Source organism: Strix aluco, chromosome W, assembly GCF_031877795.1.
Source record: "Strix aluco isolate bStrAlu1 chromosome W, bStrAlu1.hap1, whole genome shotgun sequence".
Taxonomy (NCBI): Eukaryota; Metazoa; Chordata; class Aves; order Strigiformes; family Strigidae; genus Strix; species Strix aluco.
The window spans coordinates 25,908,102-25,932,887 of record NC_133970.1 but is presented as its reverse complement, the minus strand read 5'-3'; the positions used below and the strand labels follow the sequence as shown (position 1 = coordinate 25,932,887).

The 24,786-nt window shown below is 45.1% G+C and overlaps 1 long non-coding RNA gene across 1 annotated transcript in view; it reads right to left on the bottom strand.

Annotated features, from left to right (window-relative positions):
* Nucleotides 1–24,786, bottom strand: part of LOC141917721 (uncharacterized) — a 91,887-nt gene that overhangs the window by 53,951 nt on the left and 13,150 nt on the right. The gene's annotated exons all lie outside the window — the stretch shown is intronic.

The window sequence follows — 24,786 nt, the reverse complement described above, 5'->3', positions numbered from 1 at the left end:
GCAAATGGTAATCAAAGAAACATCCTATTACAGCATTTGGGATTAAGGGCAAACTGAACATTAGTGAGGTCTTCTTGTACTGCGCATAAGGCAAGCATATCAAGACTTTCTAAAACTTCATTTTTTTCAACTGACTCTGGAACCAGAAGTTCTACCTTCCTCCTCCATATCTTGTGAGCCTCACCTGGAGTAAGCAACATGGATCCAATCAGTGGAATGCTGTATGCTCTTCACCCAGGATACCTGAATGTATACATGCTTTCTTTTCTTCAAGCATATGCACTGCAAAAGAACAGCACATAGGTTTAGGATTCAGTTGAAAGGTAAGCAAATCCCTGCTCTCCCCAACATTGAACACAGATGATCTTTTCATTGATTCATTGATGCTAAAAGCAGTGAGGACCATGAGATCATCTGGCCCCGACCTCTTCTGTATCACAGACCATTAAATTTCACTCAGCTGCCAATGCATTGAGCTCAGTAGATTGTTTTTGACTCACATCTATCTTCCAGAAACCCAGCCTGCTATACGTGGGGGGTCAAGGGACAGTGAATCTATTGCTTCCCTCTGCAGTTGGTTCTGATGGTCAGGCATTCTTCCTACTAAAAAAGGGTGGCCCTTATTTCTAGTATGAATTTGTCTAATTGTCGGGGGAGGCAGCGGGTCTGCCACCAGCCTGATTGAAGAAGAATTTAGCCTTGACGAAATTCCAGTGTATCCATGAGGAGCCAGAAAGTCCCAAGAAGAGCCATGTAAACAAGATTAAGGAACTGCGAGACAAAGGTAAGAAGAACTGTCCTGACAACTCAGCAGGGAAACTATTACCTATTCATGAACTGTTAGTTACAAAGTAAACCAATCCTGTATGAACACATACTTTGAAGAAGGGTATAAAAAGGCTTGTTAGAACAATAAACTTGCCATTGTAGCCATTTTGGCCATTTTGCACAATTTGATGTTTGTTGTGTCCGTCTCTACTGTGACATCTAATTCTAGTTTTCAGCTCTTAGGCCTTCTTATGCGTTTGTCTGCTAGACTGATGAACACTTTAGGATGGTGCATCTCCTTTTTAAAATGCATAAAGGTATATCTGTGTTGTACTGTACTGTGGAAGTATCCAAAACACTCTAAATGGGAAAACTCAGGTCCCAGAGAAGTCCCAATATAGCAACATATGCTTTTTTTTTTTCCCCTGAAGCACACGGTGTTGGTCACAGGGGAAGAAAGCATATGGGCATGATGTGTTCTCTTGGACTGATCTGTTCTTCTGTGCTGGGCTGTTTTTTCCAGTCACTGGCTTGCTACGCAACTTATTAGTGATTTACTGTGCCGCAGTTTCCTTGACTGGATTTAGCAATTCTGCCATAAAATGTGGCAGCATTTGGACATTCGGTGACATTCATAACACCTTTTGCTTTTTACTTAGAGAAGAAGCAACATAAAGTGTAACGTACTGTCATGGAATCAATGAGATCCCTGAACTGTTTTTTTTGCCTTTCCCCCTGTCATAGTTTAACTGCAGCCAGCAAATAAGCAACACACAGCCACTCACTCACTCCTCCCCGGTGGAATGGGGGAGTGAATTGGAAGGGTAAATGTGAGAAAACAACTCGTGGGTTGATGCCGACGCGGAAGTCTCGGACACAACTTAGATGACCAATGTGATCAAGTTGATGCCACTTTATTAAAGGTTACACAGCAATTTATACTCTATCTCAAACTTCACGCGCCGCTATCTTATTGCTAATAGGCTAAAGCTACTTGTTCACGCGCCCTTTTGCCCCCTATGATTGGTCCCGGTGTGGCGTCCACGCGATGCTCTCCCCCCAGGTAGACCCCCTGTTTTCGACATTCCAACATCTTTATCTCTTGGGAAGGAATGTAGTTTCTCAGGCCGTCTCGGCCTTGTTTTTGTCCTTGAACACAGCTGCAGCTTGCTGTTACAGTGAGGCCCCTTGGTTTGGATCGCTCATAATATGTCCGTTATTTTCCAGCCATTCCACAAATCCCCCTTTTTGTTTTTGAGCGATCCAGACTTCTCTTTTCTTAAACATTTGTTCACCCAGACTATTCAACATCCGTCACAAACACTGAAACAGACAGGGAAGAAGCAACATCAAGATTAGTAAACCTACTAGCACTATCAATACTCTTTTGACCAAGGTCTGCAACCAGCCCCTCATCCCGAGTCTAGTCGTCCAAGATAACAAGGACCACTGACAGGTCGTACAGGAATACCAGGCCATGCTCTATCCCCACAAATCAGAAAACACTCCAGGTGGAAGTTTAAAGCCTCCGGTGGTTTCTACGGAGAATCCTCCTGTTTTCAAATTATTCCAAGAAGAATGCCCTGTCACATTTTGACAACCTACAAATAAATCTCGGTGACCATTCTGAGCTAACCAAATATGTCATGGGTCACCAAACCAAACCACTCCTGTGCCATTCACTGGCTGCAGCTGAGGAACCACATTATGGCAATTTGGCATCTCCGTAACATCAACATACTTAACAGGTGTAACACTAGCCAACAAATCCAATTCTTGTAAGGGTAAAGAAGTTAACTGGTTTAGATTCTCAATGACTGTCTTTTGCCAAGCTGCATTACGCATGGAGGGCCAATTTAAAATGAAACAACTATCATCATCTGGTCTGCCAATCAGGTCCACTCTCTGTTGTTTCCAATATCCTTCAAAATCAGTTTCATTTTCCTGCAACGGAATGCCAATTAAACAGGTCCTAAAAGGATCATCTGCTTGTTGTAGACTCAAACAGAAATCCTTTATCCCAGATGCGTTTGCCCAGGTTACCCAAATGGTTGCTCTGGGTTCGATGTCAAGAATCCCTTCATGGCTTAATGTGAGCCAAACTAGAACAAATGTGGCCCACATTTGACGTGTAGTCATCATTTCACTTTCCTTTCTCAGGTGTCCTGGTACACCTGCCAGCTTCGAGAGCCATTCTTTCCCAACACCACAACTCTTATCTACTATCTTATTGTTCTAATTAACACACTGCAAAGCCAAACGTCTACAAAGCTTCAAACTCAATTTCTGCTAGAATCCTTTATCTAAGGTTTTCAATTAAGCCTATAACTTTAACAAACTACCGCTGTTTTCTAAAAAATTAAGCCTGCCTTTCTGTAACTAAAAGTGGATTGCTGATATGTTGGCTCGTTGGCAAATTCAGACAACCAGCTTGCTTCAGTATAAACTTCTGAACTGTGATAAGCGGCTGTATTCGAACAGCCGTGCAAAACGACTGCAAGCCCAGGAAAAGACAAAAGGCTTCTCTGTTTGCTGGATGTAGTGCTGTTAGCAACGAGGTCAGAACCAGGTGCAGTCGATGTTCATGTCTCTGAAGTGCCTCAAAACACAGGGTCCTCCGTCCAGTTTGCAGAGGCCTACGTAGATGAATTATTACCTGTAAAAACACAAGCATAAACCCCCGCCTAGGACCTGTGAGTGAGCCTAGTGCTCTGCGTCGTTCTTCCTGACTTCCCTTTTCCAGGGCCGCACCCATCGACTCGGTACCCATCTGACGCCGGTATCTGTAACAACACAAGCATATCCCCGACCGGTCATTCTTAGTTCTGCAGGTCCTTTCCATTCTCCTGTAACGACATCCCTGTATTGAACAAAAACATTACTGTCACATTGGTTTGTACCAGATTTCAAACCCAAACTATGTATTATTACTGGTGGTTCATTTCTATCACCTGTGAACCGCAAAAAATTTAACACATACACCGCTTTTGCAAGTCGCTCTGCAGCAGCCAAGACTTCTCCCCCTTTTTGTTTTTGCAAAAGCGCTTTCAAGGTTTGATGCGCTCTCTCCACGATGGCTTGTCCCGTGGGGGAATGCGGTATTCCTGTGATGTGACGTATACCCCAGAGTTGGCAAAAATGAGTAAATTTCCGGGAAGTGTAGGCCGGACCATTGTCAGTTTTGATCTCTGCAGGCACGCCCAGTGCCATAATTGCAGCATGCATATGTTTGATGACATGCCGTGCTGTTTCTCCTGTTTGCGCTGTTGCCCAAAGGGCTAGAGAAAAGGTATCAATAGAAACATGCACATATTTAAGCCTGCCAAATTCTGGGATATGGGTCACGTCCATTTGCCAGAGTTGTAAAGGTTGGAGTCCTCGGGGGTTTACTCCCAAACCGAGGCCTACTCCCACCTTCTGGCAATCGGGACAGGATTGCACAATTCCTCTAGCATCAGCCACAGGAATGTGAAATTGTCTGGCTAACATTTTTGCTGATTGGTGAAAAACTGGTGTGACAGCCTGGCCTGTTCAAAGGTGTTAACGGCAGGGCCCGTCCAGGCTGGAGCGACAAGTTGATCGGCTCGAGCGTTTCCCAACGCAAGGCCTCCACATTGTTGATGACTGCGGATGTGCATAATAAAATATTCATCCTGACGTTGGTTCAAAAGCGTCAGCAATTGTAACAACAAAGTATGTAATACAGGATTTCGCACAGGTTTCACCATGCTGTTTTCCAGACGTTGTACTGTACCTACCACATACAATGAGTCTGATACTATATTGAGAGGTTCTTGAGACCAGCGTTGAAATGTCCAGATAACAGCTCGAAGTTCTAAAGTCTGTAAAGAGTCACCAGGCACTCCAGGGAGTAATTGATGTTTCCAGGTGTCCCCTTCCTTCCAAGTGACTGCAGCCCTTCGAGATTTTCGTCCAGCATCAGTGAAGACAGTTATCCCTTCTACTGGAACCTCTGATCGCAAGGGTAAATGTACAAACCGCTGATGGGATAATAATGACAAAAGCTTATCCGATGGATAACTATTGGTGATAGTACCTAAGAAATCAGCAATTGCTATTTGAAAGACAGTTGAAGCAGATAATAACCAATCTAAATAAAACTGAGATACAGGTATGTAGATGACTTCTGGTTCGATGCCTGAAATATCTGAAATTCGCTGCCTCCCTTTTATGACAAGCTGTGAAAATAATTCAGGACGTGTAACTACTGTGTTTCTGGGCTGAAAAGGGAGAAAAATCCATTCCAAAATTCGTAAATTTGGTTTTGTTTCACTCAACTGAATAATAAGCCCCAATGGGTGTTCACGTTTACCCCCAGAGTTAACTATCATAAAAGAAAGAGCTTTATCATCCAGTCGCCTGTGAGTATAAGTTGTCATGATTTTGTTGCTAATTACTTGTAAAGCTTGCTGTTGATCCTCATCCAGTTGACGGCGCTCCTGAGCTTGTACAGACGTGCCCAGGAGTGGCATCAAAGGTTTCAGATCATCGTTCGTAATTCCACAGATATTACGAACCCACTGGATATCCCCAATTAATCTTTGCGCATCAGACAATGTTTCTATTTTTGTGTTGATTTTAACCTTTTGAGGGCGAATCACTGCGTTTGTAATAATCCAGCCCAGATACAGCCATGGACCCTGTTTCTGAATTTTCTCTGGCGCTATCTCTAATCCCCTCTCCCTGAGACTGCATGTTAGCTGGCCCAATATTGTCTCGCAGTCTAGTTGTTTTCCTGCTACTAAGATATCATCCATGTAATGATAAATGAGTAAATGAGGATACTGTTTTCGGATGGGTTCCAGAGCCCACGCGACGAAAGACTGACAGATCGTGGGTGAATTTTTCATCCCTTGTGGTAGCACCACCCAGTGATACCTCTTTGCTGGTTCGGCCTTATTAATCGATGGCACTGTAAAGGCAAACCTTTCAGCATCCTCTGGATGTAAGGGGATTGTAAAGAAGCAATCTTTTAGATCGATAACTACCAGATCCCAGCCTTCAGGTAACATTACTGGGGAAGGCAAACCAGGTTGTAAGGTGCCCATGTCACAGATAACCGCATTAATCGCTCTCAAATCATGTAACAGATGCCATTTCCCAGACTTTTTCTGGATTGTAAAAATTGGTGTGTTCCATGGGCTAGTTGAAGGCAGGATATGTCCGGCATCTAGCTGTTCCTGTACCAAATCCTTAATAATTTGCAGCCGGTCCAGTTTTAGCGGCCACTGGTCGATCCATATGGGATCATCAGTTTTCCAGGTTAATTTTAGGATTGGCTGCTCTACCGTGGCCGCACCTAAAAAGGCGAAGTAATCAATCGAGCTCCCATTTGACTGAGCAGATCTCTGCCCACCAGTGCCACAGGTGAGTGCATCACATAGGGACGTGTGGTTACTAGCTTGCCATCCGGAAACATAAATGCTATTGTGTCTCTGCTGATGGATGTGACTTGAGTTCCTCCAACCCCTAGAATTCCTGTATTAGCAGGCAGTAAAGGCCACTGACTAGGCCATAGATAAAGTGGTACAATTGTGACATCTGCTCCAGTGTCAATGAGCATTCGTAATTTACTCGTCTGTCCATTAGGGTGTCTCATCTCCATCTGCTCCTCTGGCTTCCCCCGACTAATGTCCAGGGCTAACAAAACATCTGGTTGTCCGGTGGACCCAAAGCCTTTTTCACCTCTCTTCTTTTGTTCTGCATTAGGCACTTTTGATTCAAATGGAATTAGCTGAGCAATTTTCGATCCCTCCATGATAGTCAAAGGAGGAGTAAGTGTGTATACCATGATTTTAATTGTTCCCTCAAAGTCAGCATCAATAAGTCCTGGGATGACAAAAATACCTTTTTTAGATGCTGAGGAACGTCCAATTAATAAGGCACTTAAACCATGTCCCAGAGGTCCCACCAGATTAGAATCAACCAGATGTATTGTAGTATCTGTAAGAGTAACAGCTACTGCTGTTGCCAAGTCCACTCCTGCGCTTCCTGAGGTGGCAGCGGAGCAGCGGTCCAAGCACCCTGGACTTGTGTCGTCGCGCGAGGGCGGGGCGCGCTCTGCCTCCCGTTTCCCCTCTTACGAGACACGTGAGCACGACATTCTGCTTTAAAATGACCCAGTTGCCCACAGTTAAAGCACTTCTTATCTCGCTTGCCTTTGATGTGTTTGCCTCTGACAATTGGTGTTACTGCAGCGCCTACCACAGCAGCCATAAAGGCAGCTTTCTCCTGATCAAGCATTCGCTCTGCTGCCTCCAGCAGCTGACCTGCAGTAGATTGTCGTGGGAGAAGGCTTAAAGCTTTCTTAGTTTTGTCGTTAGCATTGTCATAAGCAAGCATATCAAGGAATTTAACTTTCATTTCATCACTTAAATCAGGATTGCTATTAATGGCGGCATGCAATCTGTCGATGAATTTTGGGTAGGGCTCCGTGGGCCCCTGTCTCACTCCTGTAAACGCTGGCGCCGCTTTTTCATCATGTACGGCTAGAATGATTTTGAGAGCCAATTCCTGGGTTAACCGTAACACTTCTGTTTGAAATCCCACTTGCCAATCTGGGCTAGCAAAAGGACCTGCCCCCATCAGCATCTGAGCTTGCACCCCATATAGAGGGTCTCCTTGCTGACGGGGTGTGGCTGCCGCAGCCTCGCAGGCCACTTGCCAGCGCTGGAAAAACTGCAATTGTTGTGAAGCTGTTAGTAAGGTTTGTACAATCATGCGCACGTCATACGGAGTCAATAAATGTGCTGTAAAGATATGCTGAATTACCGAATTTGTATATGGTGATTTCAACCCATATTGTGTTACGGCTAATTTTGCTTCTTTAATCATTTTCCAATCTAAGGCTTCCCAATCATTGCCCTGTGGGGTCACTATTACCGGGAACGTCATTGGGCCAAGTTCGTTAAACTGCCCCTCTATTATAGCATCCCGAATAACTCCCCGCCAACGGTTTGCCGGATTATTATTACCACTCGCGCGTCCCAGTGCCCCCCCTCCCCTTTGAGCCAGTGCCCCCCCTCCCATTTGGGCCAGTGGTGGCGGAGACCCGATAGCCACCGTTTCCCTCTGACCAACGCCCCCCCCCGTGTCACGGAAGAAGGGGTTAAAAGGAAGAGGCGGCGGTGCTGTGGGGGTGGGCTGAGCCGCTTGCTGCATTCGGATTTCAAGTTGCTCTAACTTTCTCGTTAACTCTTGCAAGTGCTGATCTTGTAAACCATAACGAGATTGTTCTTGCGGCGACAGAGGTGTCGGGGGCGAGGACGGGGGCAGGGCTGGGTAGGCGCCGTCCTCTAAAGAGGAAGCAGCTGCGGCGGCGGCGGCGGCGGCGGGGGGGTCGGGCGGGGGCCGGCGAGAGCGGGGCCGGCCCGTGCGCTCCGGTGATTGATCTTTTGGGCTTGAGGGAGGGGAGTCGAGCTGGAGCAAATCGGCTGATTTTTGCTCGCGCCGTACGGGTGCCGCGCGTGCAGCGTCCCCGTCCCTCCTTTTTGGAGCCACCTTAGGGAACAGGGATCCCGCGAACGTCATAGCGGTAGCGGAATCCTTGGCACCAGCACTTTCTGCCTCTGCTGACCAGGCAGCGAAAGCGGAGGCGGTGGTCTGCCGTTCCGCTTTCATTTCTTTCAGAGTGTCTAGGACCACTCTCCACACGGTGGAAAGTTTCCTACTGTCTTTGGAACCTGAACTAATGTCATCCCACAGTGCCGCGCCGATCTTTTCCCAAGTAGTTAACTCGAAGGCTGCGGTCTCTGAAGCAATTAGTTCGTGCTGCCGAGCCCACAACAGCACCCTCCTCAGGTTCCCCTCATCATAAGAAACTCCTCTCTTAGAGAGTATGTGTTGGAGGAGCTTAACCACTGCCGCTTCTTCTTTACCCAGCGCGGACCCCATCTCCTCCCCAGCCGCTCACCTGATCAGGGCGAGATTCCCGACGATTGCGCGCGCGTCTTCCCAGGCGCCGGGGCAGCGCCTGCTACGGCTGATACTGCCCCCTCTGGGCCGTCTTCTCTTGCTCGGGCGAGCACCGACGGGAGGGTCCCGATTCCCCAGGGCTTGAGTCCCGCGTATTCGATGAGGCTCCCTCGGGTCCCTGTTCAGGCGCCAGTTGCCGACGCGGAAGTCTCGGACACAACTTAGATGACCAATGTGATCAAGTTGATGCCACTTTATTAAAGGTTACACAGCAATTTATACTCTATCTCAAACTTCACGTGCCGCTATCTTATTGCTAATAGGCTAAAGCTACTTGTTCACGCGCCCCTTTGCCCCCTATGATTGGTCCCGGTGTGGTGTCCACGCGATGCTCTCCCCCCAGGTAGACCCCCTGTTTTCGACATTCCAACATCTTTATCTCTTGGGCAGGAATGTAGTTTCTCAGGCCGTCTCGGCCTTGTTTTTGTCCTTGAACACAGCTGCAGCTTGTTGTTACAGTGAGGCCCCTCGGTTTGGATCGCTCATAATATGTCCGTTATTTTCCAGCCATTCCACAGGTTGAGATAAAGACAGTTTAATAGGGAAAGCAAAAGCTGCACACAAGCAAAGCAAAACCAGGAATTAATTCACCACTTCCCATTGACAGGCAGGTGTTCAGCCATCTCCAGGAAAGCAGGGATCCATCATGCATAGCAGTTACTTGGGAAGACAAAAGACCATAACTCCAAACGTCCCCCCCTTCCTTCTTCCCTCAGCTTTTTATTGCTGAGCATGACATCATATGGTCGGGGATATCCCTTGGGTCAGTTGGGATCAGCTGTCCCAGCTGTGTCCTCTCCCAACTTCTTGTGCACCCCCAGCCTGCTCACTGGTGGGGTGGGGTGAGAAGCAGAAAAGGCCTTGACTCTATGTAAGCACTGCTCAGCAATAATCAAAACATCCCTGTGTTATCAACATTGTTTTCAGCATAAATCCAAATCATAGCCACATAGTAGCTACTATAAAGAAAATTAACTCTATCCCAGCCAAAACCATCACACCCCCATATTTTCATAATGAAATGTGAGATACATGTCTTGGCTTCCCTCAGACATACTTGTACTAATTCTACATTGCTGAGATTTCACCATTTCTAGTGAAGTTTAGAGTGTGTGATGTGCAAATGAGGGAAAGAGGTTCTTTTTTTTTCTTGCCCTACCAGTGATGTCTCTGAATCCCAAGTATCTTTGATTTTGTGTTGTAGCCTTGTAGCCTAGTAAATATTGCTTGTGACAGACTATTGGCTTTGTATTAAGCTAACAATGCAGGCTTCAGGACCTGTCAGACTTTCTATGGAGCTTGTTTTAGCTGGTTTAGATGTAACAGCAATTATCTAACAAATGCATGACTACTACCTACTGTTTTAGCTTTTGCTTAGCTTTGTATGATTGTGTGGTATAATACTTATTTTATATATTTCTGTAACTAATAGATAGTAATAACAAGTAGTTATTCTGTACACAATGAACTAGTGACCCTAGAATAAAATGCAGCACAAAGGAGTGCAGGCATGGGATGATAGAAGAGGCTTTGAATGTACAGGCCCAAGATGATACCAGAGATACCAGAACTATGAATGACTCGCCAGTGCTCCATTACTGGTCATCAAAGGAACACAAACTTGGGAGCTGGACAGAACTGGTTTTAGGGGTAACAAAGAACAAGGAAATACAAATACAGTACATCAAAATTTGGATGCAACATGGACTTGCAGGCCAATGAAGAAAGAGTAAAGTGTAGAGTGTGTTAGAAAACATTATAAGATGACCCTAAATGGATACCAAAGTGAGGAGGAAGAAACCATCAACACCAACAGCATAGCTGATGACTGTCCTTAAACCTCCCTTCCTCACTGAAGGCATCCACCTTGGGGCCCAGAGAAGCAGTGGAAGAATAACAACAAAGAAAGTGCTAGATATTGGGAAGTTTGTGTATATATTATTTTAACTATATATTATGTATTATATAATAAAGTATATATTATATACAATTATATTATATATTTATCATATGGTATACATTGTATTGTATTTATATTATATATTCTATACATCATATAATATATATTATATTATATATAGTTTAATATATATAACTATATTATAGTTCAAATATATTTGAACTATAATTTTAACTGTGTTAGCATCTTAGAATCACTGTAATTGGACCAATAATAATTCTTTGATTGGACTGTTAAGACTTCAGTCGAACAAGGAATTATTGGGTTTGCATATAAGATGTGTTTCCTTTTGCCCACATAAACAACAGCTCTTCTATTAGGTTAACAGTAGCAGTCCCAGTTTACATGATTGTATGCCATATTTCATTGTGAATCACCTCACTTTTTCATTTGTAGATACTAGTTACTGATTTCAGTTAAGTATGATGAAACACCAAATCTGTTTTTTCTTTTTTTTCCATATACAAAATACTATATTGAAACCTGATCAAAGACCTCCTAGAAATGAGCCATCTGGAAGGTTTTTATTTTCACAGGTAGATATGGACCTTGTTCAAATCAAATTGCAGGATGCAGGCATCGATGTTGAATCAAAATCTTGTGAGGTACTAGAAAGGAAGCAGATGAAGCCATTCACCTAAATAGTGAAGGAACATTCCTTTGATATCTTTCATTTTGGTTTTTAGAGCAGAGAAAATCAGAATAATTTCTCCTTCCTGTGAGGTCAGGCTTCACAGGAAGATTACAGAGCCATGGTTCACATATGCAGGGAGAAGACATGAAAGGCCAAAGCTCAACTAGAGTTGAAACTGGCCAGTGTTGTGTCAGACAACGAAAAAGGCTTTTTAAAGTATGTTAGTAGCAAGAGGAAGTCCAAGGAAATCATTTGACTGATACTTGATGAAGATGGTCATCTGACTAAGAGGGATGAAGAAAAAGTGGAAGCATTCAATACTTTTTCTGCCTCAGTCTTTACTAATACTGATAGACCTTGGGCTGCCTGGTCCTCTGAGCTGGAGGACCACGAGTGTGGGAGCAGTGACTTTCCATTTGTGGACACTGAAATTGTAAGGGACCAGCTGTATCATCAGCTGAATGTTCACAAGTCCATGGGGCCTGATGGGACTCATCCCAGAGTACTGAAGGAGCTAGAGGATGTTATGGCAGGACCCCTCTTGATCATCCATTCCCCGCTGGCTGGAAGCTAGCCAATGTTATTCCAGTATACAAGAAGGGTGTGAGAAAAGACCCAGGAAACTGCAGACCTTTTAGTCTAACCTCAGTTCCTGGAAAAATTATGGAGAAGATCATACTGGGTGCTACTGAAAGACATTTAAAGGACAATGCAATCATCAGGTACAGTCCTGTCTAACTAATTTAATATCCTTCTACGATAAGGTCACCCACCTAGTGGATGAAGGGAAGGCAGTTGGATGTAGTTTTTCTGGATTTTAGTAAGGCTTTTGATACTGTCCCTCACAGCATTCTTCTGGACAAGTTGTACAACTGTGAGAAGAGCAGATACATGGTGTGCTGGCTGAAGAACTGGCTGAAGGGCAGAGCTCAAAAGGTTGTAGTGAATAGGGCTACATCTGGCTGGCAGCCAGTAACCAGCGGTGTTCCTCAGCGCTCAATTCTAGGGCCAGCTCTGTTCAATATTTTTATCAACGATCTGGATGCAGGAGTTGAATGAACCATTGACAAGTTTGCTGATGATACCAAACTGGGAGGTGCTGTTGACTTTCTCAAGGGACAAGAGGCCTTGCAGAGGGATCTGGATAGATTGGAGCATTGGGCAATCATCAGTGACATGAAATTCAACAAGAACAAACGCTGGATTCTGCACCTGGGATGGAGTAATGCTGGGCACAAGTATAGACTGAGAGGGGAGTGGCTGGAGAGCAGCCCTGCAGAAAGGGATCTGGGGGTGCTGGTTGGCAGCAGGCTCAGTATGAGTCAGCAGTGTGCCCTGGCAGCCAAGAAGGCAAACCACATCCTGGGGTGCATCAAACACAGCATAACCAGCTGGTCAACAGAGGTGATTATCCCGCTGTATTCAAGGTTGGTGCGGCCTCACCTTGAGTATGGTGTGCAGTTCTGGGCCCCAGATTTTAAAAAGGATGTGAAGGGACTTGAATGCATCCTGAGGAGGGCAACAAATCTGGTGAAAGGGCTGGAAGGCATGTCCTATGAGGAGCAGCTGAGGACTCTAGATTTGTCTAGTTTGGAGAAAAGGAGGCTGAAGGGTGACCTCATGGTTCTCTACAGCTTCCTTCAGAGGGGAATCATAGAATCATTTAGGTTGGAAAAAACCTTAAAGATCATTGAATCCAACCATTAACTTAACACTGCCAAGTCCGACACTAAACCATGTCCCTAAGTGCCACATCAACATGTCTTTTAAATACCTCCAGGGATGGTGACTCAACCACTTCCCTGGGCAGCCTGTTCCAATACTTGATAACCCTTTAGGTGAAGAAACTTTTCCTAAAATCCAATCTAAACCTCCCCTGGCACAACCTGAGGCCATTTCAAGGGAAGTAGAGAGGGAAGTGATGATCTCCCTGGTATCCAGTGAGAGGACACATGGGAATGGTTCAAAGCTGTGTCACGCGAGGAACAGACTTGACATTAGGAAACATTTCTTTACTGAGAGGGTGATCAAACACTGGAACAGGCTTCTTAGATAGATGGTCGATGCCTCAAACCTGTCAGTGTTTAAGAGGCATTTGGACAATGCCCTTAACAACATGCTTTAACTTTTGGTCAGCCCTGAAGTGGTCAGGCAGTTGGATTAGATGATTGTTGTAGGTCCCTTCCAACTGAACTATTCCACTCAGTGGATAAGGAATTGGCTGGATGGTCACACTCAAAGAGTTGTGGTCAACAGCTTGATGTCCAAGTGGAGAGCACTGACAAGTGGCATTCCTCAGGGGCTGATGTTGGGACCAGTGCTGTTTAATATCTTTGTCAGCGACATGGACAGTGGGATTGAGTGCACCCTCAGCAAATTTTCTGACAACACCAAACTGTGTGGTGCAGTTGACATGCTGGAGGGAAGGGATGCCATTCAGAGGGACCTTGACAGGTTTGAGAGGTGGGCCCGTGTGAACCTCATGAAGTTCAACAAGGCCAAGTGCAAGGTCCTGCACATGGATCCATGCAATCCCGAGTGCAAATACAGTCTGGGCAATGAGTAGATTGAGAGCAGCCCTGTGGAGAAGGACTTGGGGGTATTAGTGGATGGAAAACTGAATATGAGCCAGCAATGTGTGCTTGCAGCCCAGAAAGCCAACCGTATCCTGGGCTGCATCAAGAGAAGTGTGGCCAGCAGGTCGATGGACGTGAGTCTCCCCCTCTACTCCGCTCTTGTGAGACACCACCTGGAGTACTGTGTCCAACTCTGGAGCCCCAAACATAAGAAGGATATGGACCTGTTGGAGCAGGTCCAGAGGAGGCCATGAAGATGATTGGGGGGCTGGAGCACCTCCCTTATGAGGACAGGCTGAGAGAGTTGGGGTTGCTCAGCCTGGAGAAGGGAAGGCTCTGGTGAGACCTCATAGTGGCTTTCCAGTATGTAAAGGGGGCCTACAAGAAAGCTGGAGAGGGACTCTTTTATCAGGGAGTGTAGTGATAGGACAAGAGTTAATGGCTTTAAACTGAAAGAGGGTAGATTTAGATTAGATGTAAGGGAGAAATTATTTACTGTGAGTGTGGTGAGATACTGGAACAGGTTGCCCAGAGAGATTGTGACTGCCCCCTTCCTGGAAGTGTTCAAGGCCAGATTGGATGGGGCTTTGAGCAGCCTCATCTAATGAAAGGTGTCCCTGCCCATGGCAGGGGAGTTGGAACTAGATGATCATTAAGGTCCCTTCCAACCCAAACCATTCTATGATTCTATGATTCCATGATTCCGTGATTCTATTCTATTCTAGCATAGCTTGGAAAAGTTGGTCCCATCTTTTTTGTCATCCAAAAATTTCTCCTTGTCACACATAACCTCATCATACTTGCAACTGAAAATGTTACAATATCAATGTGAATGTACTGCTGAGTATGGTACTGGGGATGAACTGCTGACCTTTATGCTGTTCCCATGCACTTCTGGAATTTATCATACTACAGTTTGAAACACCCAGTCTAGCAAACAGGGACATAACAAGGCTGCGATATGTTCCCACTCCTGCCATAAATTTTCTAGGTCACCTAGGTCAGTTATCCATTGTATTGGATGTACATGGCAAGGTTTTGGTAGCAGGGAAGGCCACAGGGGTGACCTCTGTGAGAAGAGAGGCTATTGCAATAAAAGACAATAAAAAATTTTTCTGTAAATGCATTCACAATAAAAGGAGGTCTAAGGAGAATCTCCATCCTTAATTGAATGCGGGGGAATACATAGTGGCAAAGGATGAGGAAAAGGCTGAGGTACTTAATTGCTTCTTTGCCACAATCTTTAATAGTAAGACCAGTTGTTCTCAGAGTACCCAGCCCCCTGAGCTGGAAGACAGGGATGGGGAGCAGAATGAAGCCCCCATAATCAAAGGGGAAATGGTTAGCAACCTGCTACACCACTTAGACACACACAAGTCTATGGGGCCAGATGGGATCCACTCAAGGGTACTGAGGGAGCTGGCAGAAGCGCTCACCAAGCCACTTTCCATCATTTATCAGCAGTCCTGGCTGACCAGGGAGGTCCCAGTTGACTGGAGGTTAGAAAATGTGACGCCCATCTACAAGAAGGGCCGGAAGGAGGATCTGGGGAACTACAGGCCTGTCAGTCTGACCTTAGCACCGGGGAAGGTTATGGAGCAGATCATCTTGAGTGCCATCACGTGGGTCACATACAGGACAACCAGGTGATCAGGCCCAAGTCAGCATGGGTTTATGAAAGGCAGGTCCTGCTTGACTAACCTGATCTCCTTCTAATGACATGGTGACCCGCTTAGTGGATGAGGGAAAGGCTGTGGATGTTGTTTATCTGGACTTTAGTAAAGACTTTGAAACCTTTTCCCACAGCATTCTCCTGGAGAAACTGTCTGCTCATGGCTTGGATGGGTGTACTCTTGGCTGGGTAAAAACCTGTCTGGATGGCCAGGCCCAAAGAGTGGCGGTGAATGGAGTTAAATCCAGTTGGCAGCTGGTGACACGTGGTGTTCCCCAGGGCTCAGTATTGGGGCCAGTTCTGTTTAATATCTTTATCAATGATCTGTATGAGGGGATCGAGTGCACCCTCAGTAAGTTTGCAGATGACACCAAGTTGGGCGGGAGTGTTGATCTGCTTGAGGGTAGGAAGGCTCTACAGAGGGATCTGGACAGGCTGGATCAATGGATTGAGGCCAATTTTATAAGATTCAACAAGGCTCAGTGCTGGGTCCTGCACTTGGGTCACAACAACCCCATGCAACACTACAGGCTTGGGGAAGAGTGGCTGGAAAGCTGCCTGGTGGAAAAGACCTGGAGGTGTTGATCTCTCTGTCTTTATCTGACTGATAAGTGGCTGGAGCACTTGCCCGTGAAGACTGAGGCAAAAAAGTCGTTGAGTACATCAGCCTTCTCTACGTCCTGGGTAACCAGGCCTCCCATTTTCTCCTGGAGAGGGCCCACATTGTCTCTAGTCTTCCTTTTATCACCTATGTACTATAGAAGCTTTTCTTGTTGCCCTTGACGTCCCTGGCCATATATAATTCTGTCAAGGCTTTGGCCTTCCTAACCTGATCCCTGACTGCTCGGACAGTTTCTCTGTATTCCTCCCAAGCTATCTGTCCTTGCTTCCACCCTCTATAGGCTTCCTTTTTGTGCTTGAGTTAGTCCAGGGGCTCCTTGTTCATCCATGCAGGCCTCCTGTCATTTTTACCTAACTTCCTCTTTGTCGGGATGCATCGCTCCTGAGCTTGGAGGAGGTGATCCTTGAATATTAACCTGATTTCTTGGGCTCCTCTCTACTCCAGGGCTTTATCACATGTTACTCTGCCAAGCAGAGCCCTGAAGAGACCAAAGTCTGCTCTCCTCAAGTCCAGGGTAGTGAGCTTGCTGCTCACCCTTCTCACTGCCCTAAGGATCTTGAACTCCACCATTTCATGGTCACTGCAGCCAAGGCTGCCCTTGAGCTTCACATTCCCCACCAGCCCCTCCTTGTTGGTGAGAACAAGGTCCAGCATAGCACCTCTCCTCGTTGGCTCCTCTATCACTTGGAGAAGGAAGTTATCATCAACGCATTCAAGGAACCTCCTGGATTGCTTGTGCCCCGCTGTGTTGTCCCTCCAACAGATATGGGGGTGGTTGAAGTCCTCCATTAAGATCAGGGCTAGTGAATGTGAGGCTGCTCCTATCTATCTATAGAGGGCCTCATCCGCTCAGCCTTCCTGGTCAGGTGGCCTCTAGCAGACCCCCTACATCTCCTGTCCCTGCCCTCCCTTTAATCCTGACCCATAAGCTCTTGGTCAGCTCCTCATCCATCCCCAGGCACAGCTCCATGCACTCCAGCTGGTCACTGACATAGAGGGTGACCCCCCCGTCCTCGTCTCCCCTGACTGTCCTTCCTAAAGAGCCTGTATCCTTCCATTCCAACACTCCAGTCATAGGAGTCATCCCACCACGTCTCTGTGATGCCAATAAGATTGCAGCCCTGCAGGTGTGTGCACGTCTCTATCTCTTCTTGTTTATTCCCCATGCTATGTGTGTTTGCATAGAGGCATTTAAGTTGGGCCCCTGATGAAGCTGACTTACTGGCTGGAATTCCTTTGTGCTACTTTGTGCAGCCAGTAGGGAGAAGAGCAGATAACTTGTACTTTGATTACATATCCAATACTCTTGCTATAGGATACATGCTATCTCTATTAAGAAAAGGCGCCAAGCTGCTCAATCCAGCGAGTGAATAACCACCACGTATTTCAGCATTTGTTCCCTGAACAAGCTAATCCATGAAAAGCAGAAAATTAAAACCTTGCTGGAGTCTGGAGAGCTCAACTTACTGCATTAAGAAAACTCCATGTTATTTGTAAGAGGAGACTCCTTTCCTGCAGCAGAGGGAGAAACTGACTGTTACAAGGAATATAACCTAAAAATCACATGGTCTGACAGATTCCCTGACAGAAAAGAAGAACCAGCTTCGTTTAAAATCTTAAGTTCACAAACCAGTTCAAAATTCAACTAGTAGTAAAACAATATAATAATCTGACCATGGTAGAAAAATTCTAAAGCATTAGCAATTTTGCTGTTATCTCTCATATGCATTGAAATGTATGATAAACTTGCATGCTAAAATTGCACTACTTGGCTAAATGTACCAAAAATATTGAGTAAATTTAGAAATAAATACGTTCTGTCACAAGTCAGGTAGAATTAATTCTGCTGCAGATGTATGATTTAAGATTAAAAGGTTCTTTTTCTAAGGATGTGTATCCTGGATGCCAAAGAACTGCTTAGACTAGTGTAGAAGATTATCTCAAGGCAGAACTAGATTAATTCAAAGTGTTGAATTCTGTGGTAACCTGCACAGACAAAAAGCAATACTATCAAGTCATCTTTATTTCTGTATTTCTCCAACCCGGACTTCAGTCATGGAACTAAAGCGACATAGCAGAACAAATCCAATATAATCATCATGTTTTTAAATCCTTTCCTGTACCTACTGATAGAAAGAAAGTGGATTTGTAGTACTGCAATATGAATGACAAGAAATTCGATGAACGCTTTCTGGTTTTCCTGGAAAAGCAGAAATACCAAGCACATAAGCCAACGTAGATAGCTTCATGCGTTGGGTTTGTGTGTGGCAGGGTTTTGGTAGAGGGGGAGAAGCTATAGGCATGGCTCCTGTGAGAAGCTTCTCGAAGCTCCCCCAGCTCCAAGTCAGACCCACCTCTGGCCAAGGCTGAGCCAATCAGCAACTGTGGTAGTGCTTCTGTGATAAAGTATTTAAGAGGGGAAGAACCTGCCGGGCAAGAAGGAGCAGAGGAGAGGAGTGAGATGTGAGAGAAATACCTATGCAGAAACTAAGGTAAGGGAAGAAGGAGCGGGGGACGTGCATCAGAGCATAGAGTCCCCTACAGCCCGTGGTGAGAGGGCAGGCTGTCCCCCTGCAGCCCATGGAGGTCACCAGTGGAGCAGATGCCCACCTACAGCCCATGGAGGACCCCACGGTGGAGCAAGTGGCTGTGCTCGAAGAAGGCCAGGACTCTGAGGGAAGAAGCCCTCACTGTTGTAGTTTGTCGCTGGGAGGACTGCACCCCGTGGCAAGGACACATGCTGGATCACTTTGGGAAGAGCTGCAGCCCTGTGGAGAGGACTCATGTTGGAGAAGTTAATGGAGGACTGTCTCTTGTGAGAGGGACCCCATGCTGGAGCAGGGGAAGAGTGTGCAGAGGAAGAAGAGGCAGGAACAATGTGTGATGAACTGACCACAACCCCCATCCCCTGCCCCCCTGCGCCACTTGGGGAGGAGGTAGAGAAATCAGGAGCAAAGCTGAGCCCGGGAAGCAGGGAGGTGTTTTTAAGATGTAGTTGCATTTCTCACTATCCTGCTCTGGTTTGATTGGTAAATTAGTAGTGGTGGTGGTGGTCAAATTAAATTGATGGGGTTTTTTCCAAGTTACTTTTGTCTTTTGCCCATCACTGTAATTGGTGAGTGAGCTCTCCCTGTCCTTGTCTCGACCCCTGAGCCTTTTGTTATATTTTCTCCTCCCCATCCCCCTGGAGGGGAGGAATGAGCAAGCAACTGAGTGGTTATGGGCTGGGCCTAAATCATGACACTTCAATTCAAATGTAGTTATTTCAAAGGAGAAGAGATGAATAAGAAAGTCAACCTTCACTCAACACCCCATACTGAAAGAAAGGATGGTCTTGTGACTATGTATAGATCTCACTGTACGTAATTTGATACAGCATAGCATACCTCTGATTCTTAATGATAGTTACTAGAAAGGATAGCAGCAGGTAAATGAGTTAAATGCTAGTTTCACTGTGGAAATCATAGGTTATACTTCTAGCCAACTTCATGATTTGCTGTTGATAGAGTTTCACTACAGCGTTAGAAGCATGAATTACCTTCTGGTTGCCACTGTTGTGAAATGTTCTTAAGAGCCTTAGTGAGCCTACAATTTCCAATTTCTTTAAAAAAAAATAAATCTGCTGACTTTTATATTAGGCATATGATTCAAAAATATGCACTAATGATGCCCATATAAGCTGTGAAAGGAGAAAAGAACATAGAGACCAGGTGTGCACTTCCCTCGCACGGTACTCACAGGCCTCACTGGACGCGAGGTGAGGGTAGCTGTGACAGCCAGGATCCCAGGACTCCACCACCACCTGAAGCTGCAACAGCTCCAGTCGAGCAGCAAGTGGCTTGCAGCCCCACTTCCACCACCAGGAGTGCCCGAACACACCTGACAGGGAAGCAGATGCCCACAGGACTCTAAGGTAACTGCTCTCACCACTGGGCTGCAGCCTAGAATCCCCTACACCCACATCCCCACCACCCCTCAGCTACGGAAGGTGTCCTGCAGTGGACCGCAGGCCAGCCCCACGAAGAAGCTGAAGTGCTAAGGCTTGGACAACAGGCCCAAGCCAGAGTTGACCTATAGATGAATCCTGTATATTTTATAACTGATAACCATTGCGCTAACAGGTATTATACTAAGTTATAACAACCCACTTATGCTGATGTAAAAAGTGCTAAAGTGTTGAAGTACTGAAGCCTGAACAACAGGCCCAGAGCTGAAGCTGCTAACTTAGTATGTAATCATTAACAAAGTATGTAAGCTCACTAGTGAAAGATGCAGCTTAGACAGTAGTGAGGATGAAAGGCTGAGAGAATGTATCCAACTTCCCTTGTTTAGCCTTGTTCAAGGCTGAGAACCCACGTATTTGGCCTTGTTAGAAACTCCCTTGGTTTCCCCCCCCGAGCCCTGGCCAGACTTTGGGTGGAATCCAACAGGAGAATGAAACCAGAAATTTTCCACTCAAAACAAAGGTGCCAGCTATTCTGGCTTGTCGATCTCTGGTATATAAGGCTGGGCCCGTTCACAACAACTTGGGATGCCTCACCTACAGATGGATGCATTGCGTAGGACTTCCCACTTGCTGGGACAGGCTCTCCAAATCCTCGCTGTAACCGGGGCTCCCCAGCGTCTGTGGGTCTGGATGATGGTAACGTATGCAAGTGGTGATGGATCTTTCTCAATCACTATTCTCTCTCTCATGTAGTAATGATTTGATGCATTACCCTGTATTTTCCTATTTGTTGCTTTAGGTGCATTATTCTGCCTTTTCTTACTGTATGTTTTCTGTATTACTCTGTTACATTATTTAGTTATCACTAGCAAAATACACCTGCTCTTTTCACTCTGGTGTCTGAGTTTAATTGGTATCCTTAATCAGCAAAACATAAATTGGTGTCAGAAGTGGGATCCGAAAAAAATGCCATTATTTAAATTCAAAGGTAATTTGTCAAGTCCACCAGATACTCCTGGTTGGAAAAATCCTCCCTGTAGTTCATGGGCCCAGGAGTGGGCTCAGGTCGGAGGACCGTGTGAACAATGGGAGAGCTGGCTGAAAGAAGCCGAACCATTAGATGTTCTAAATTATATGAAAAGGATACCTATTGGAAAAGGAAAAGAGACTACAAATTCAAGTAAATGAGGATGGATTTTATTAACTGCATATAGAAAACAACACCAGAGTAAAGAGAGGCTGTTGTTGGAGTGCTCCCAGATGGAGCGACAGATATGTGACTTATGGAGTCAAATAGTGATGTTGTAATGCTGGAATAAGTTGCTTGCCGATAAGTTGGATACTTATCAGACAGTGGCAGAGAAAGCCACAGTGCGAGTAGCACAATATAAGTATAGAAACAGGAGAGGGCTGGATTTGTTGTGAACTTTGACCATTGGCACCGATATTGACTCTGAGACTTGGAACTTGTATATTGTATGCATGGTGTTAAATTTAGTTTGTCGTTTGTCATAATTGTCCTAGTGGTACTTGTGGTTATAAGTGTAATTCTGTGTTGTTTGTGTAAATGGTGTAAGGGAGCTCCTTGTGTGGTAATATAAGATCGATCTGTTTAATCTAAGAGTGTGTGTGAGTGTGTGAGACGCAGTACTACTGTAAAAACGTTATCACGACTCTTTTGATTACTGAGATAGGAAATCCCCTTTGTGATGCGATAGAAAATACAGCAGCAGGGTGACCTTGGGGAGTGGGACCCCCGAAGGAGTGCAGGGAATCGAGATACTCGAGACAGCCCTAAAGACAGTGAAAGAAGGATTTCTCGTAAGGAAATGTTTATGGCTTTGCTAAAAGATGGCATGTCTCGTGAAAAAAAAATGATAGCATTCCAACTAACGAGCTGTGGCGAATATATACACAGAGAGGGCTGAATAAACCTACAAGAGAGTGCAGAGTTCTAAAACTAAGAATCCAGGGACAACTCAGCCTACAGCACCCCTTCTCGAACCTCAACGGGACCCTGCATCTGCCCATGGAGGCCCCCCCCCCCCCCGCCCATAAGTGGATCACCGCTTCCGGGGGTGAAAGACTATTAGACACTGTTTTCTGACTTGTACCCTTTGCAGGAGGCAAGTGAGGTGAATCAATATTATGATCAGTACAAATGAATTAATGGCCAAGCTCTAAGGCAGTGCGTGCAAAAGAACTGATGACCCCACGTGGAGCTTAAAAATTTTATTTTTTTTTTTAGAACAAGCAGTCCCCACAAACTGTAAATACCCTGATTGACACTGGAGCGGAGGCCTCCTTAATATATTGGAATCCCAAGAAATTTAAAGGACAACCTGTAATTATTACAGGTTTAGGAGGAAAATAAATTATAGCTGTACAAACATAAATAGAAATGAAAATAAGAAACCTCCCAAAACAATTATATTCAGTCATGATTGTCCCCATTCCTGGATATATAAAAGGTATAGAGATTCTAAAAAGACTAACTTTAAGTCTTTCTGATGATCAGTATCAGTTTGGAGTTAAACCCTGTATTAGTGCAAGACCTGTTACTGTCGGTAAAGTGAAAATGCCTCCTGTGCAGATCCCGGCTGCAACTAAGTTAGTCATATTGAAGCAATATAGAATTCCGGGAGGACATGAAGAGATATCACAGACAATTAGAGATTTATTAGATGTAGGAGCTTTAAAGCCGACCACGACAGCGTGGAACAATCGGATATGACCTGTCAAGAAAAGTGATGGATCCTGGAGAATGATTTTAGAGAACTAAACAAACACACTCCACCGCTTGCAGCAGCTGTGCCAGACACTGTCACTTTAATAGAAAAAGTTCAGAAACATCCAGGAACTGGGTACGCTGTAATAGATTTGGCTAATGCATTTTTTACCATCCTGATTGCAGAAGAGCATTGGGATCAATCTGCCTTCACATGGCAGGGCCGGCAATACACTTTCAGTAGATTACCACAAGGGTGGTTGCATAGCCCCACTATCTGTCATAGAATTATAGCTGAACACTTAGATGAAATACAGCTGCCTCCTCACACACAATTAAGTCACTATATAGATGATGTTTTGATCAAGGAAATGATGAGGAGGAGGTACAACAAGTCCTTGAATTAGTGGTAAATCACATGAAACAGAAGGGTTGGGAAATTAACTCTGAAAAAATCCAAGGACCGTCTCAGACGGTGAAGTTTCTAGGAATTCAGTGGCATTGTGGGCATTGAGAAACACTGCCTAAAGCCCAACAAAAACTTTTTAGATTTTGCTGTACCGCAAGACAAAAAGAAGCTCAAAGATTCATTGGACTATTCGGCTTCTGGAGGCAACATATTCCCCATTTGGGACAAATTTTAACCCCTTTGTATAAGGTGATAGGGAAAAAATATGAATTTGAATGGGAAAATGAACAGCAAGCTGCTTTTGAATTAGCTAAAGAAACCATTCAAAAGGCTTTAGATTTATGGCCTCTGCAGAAAGGAGAAGTGGAGTTAAATGTGTCATTAAATGGATGCCCAAAGATCACAGCATTCTGTCCAAAGGCTCCAACAATCATGCCAGCCCCACATGGCCTTGACCACCCCAGAAATCCATCTCCTTTTCCAGGACAACCTGTCTTAGTCGAACTCCCCATGGTGGGAGCAGTACCATTGGTATTGGATACCCCAATAAACAAGTACACCTGGAAAGCCAAAGATGCTCATGGAAAGGAGCACAAAATTAATACAAGGTGGATTATCCCATCTTTCTAATTATAACCCACTTCCGGTTCTCAAAATGGACCGAGAAGCTTTTCTTTCCTTTTTCTTGCAGGTAAAACCCCCCGGAGACAGATATCCTGAGTCACAACAGGGGATCCTTATGTAAATTTAAATTTTTGTATAGTGTTGATGTTCATTGTCTTATTAATATTTCTAGGATGTATTGTCTATCATTGCAAAATTGCTTTGGGTGATCATTCTCCTCTCCCTTGGTTCCGGGGAAAGCTCTGGCTTCCTAAGTGTTAACCAAGAATGGGAGGAAAACGAATTTGTGGTTTTAAGTCATTCTGTTGCCAGTATTATGAGCAAACACTAGATACCAAATCAGGGGAAGGTCCCTTTGCTAATGGGGCCTGGGCTTTAAAAGGTCATTATTGGGCCCATGAAGGCGAAATGGAAATTTCAAGGCCTAAACTATACATGCACTCTGGGCTGGGGCGTGGAAATCCATTTTCCTGCTGTGTAGGCAGACCCCAGCTCCAGCAAGCCAGACCACCATCTTCGGCTCCACAATTGACAACAACAACCAGGATTTATCCCCTTTTGATACTTAATTTTGTGGAGGTTGCTCTGTTAGCTCTTGCTATATTTTCTCTTGTGGTATGTAAGTGTTCATCTTGTCAGTGTCCATGTAAACTGTCTTGTAATTGTACTTATTCATGTAGACAACCACCTTCTTCCCCCAATTCCCAAGGACCAGGAGCACATCCTTAGGCCCAGCCTCAGACACATTTTGGTTAAATATGTTTAGTTAAAATATTATTGACATGGTTATTTTTACTGTTACTTTTATTATATGTTTGGTTAAAATGTTGTTAACCATTGTTAGTATTAATA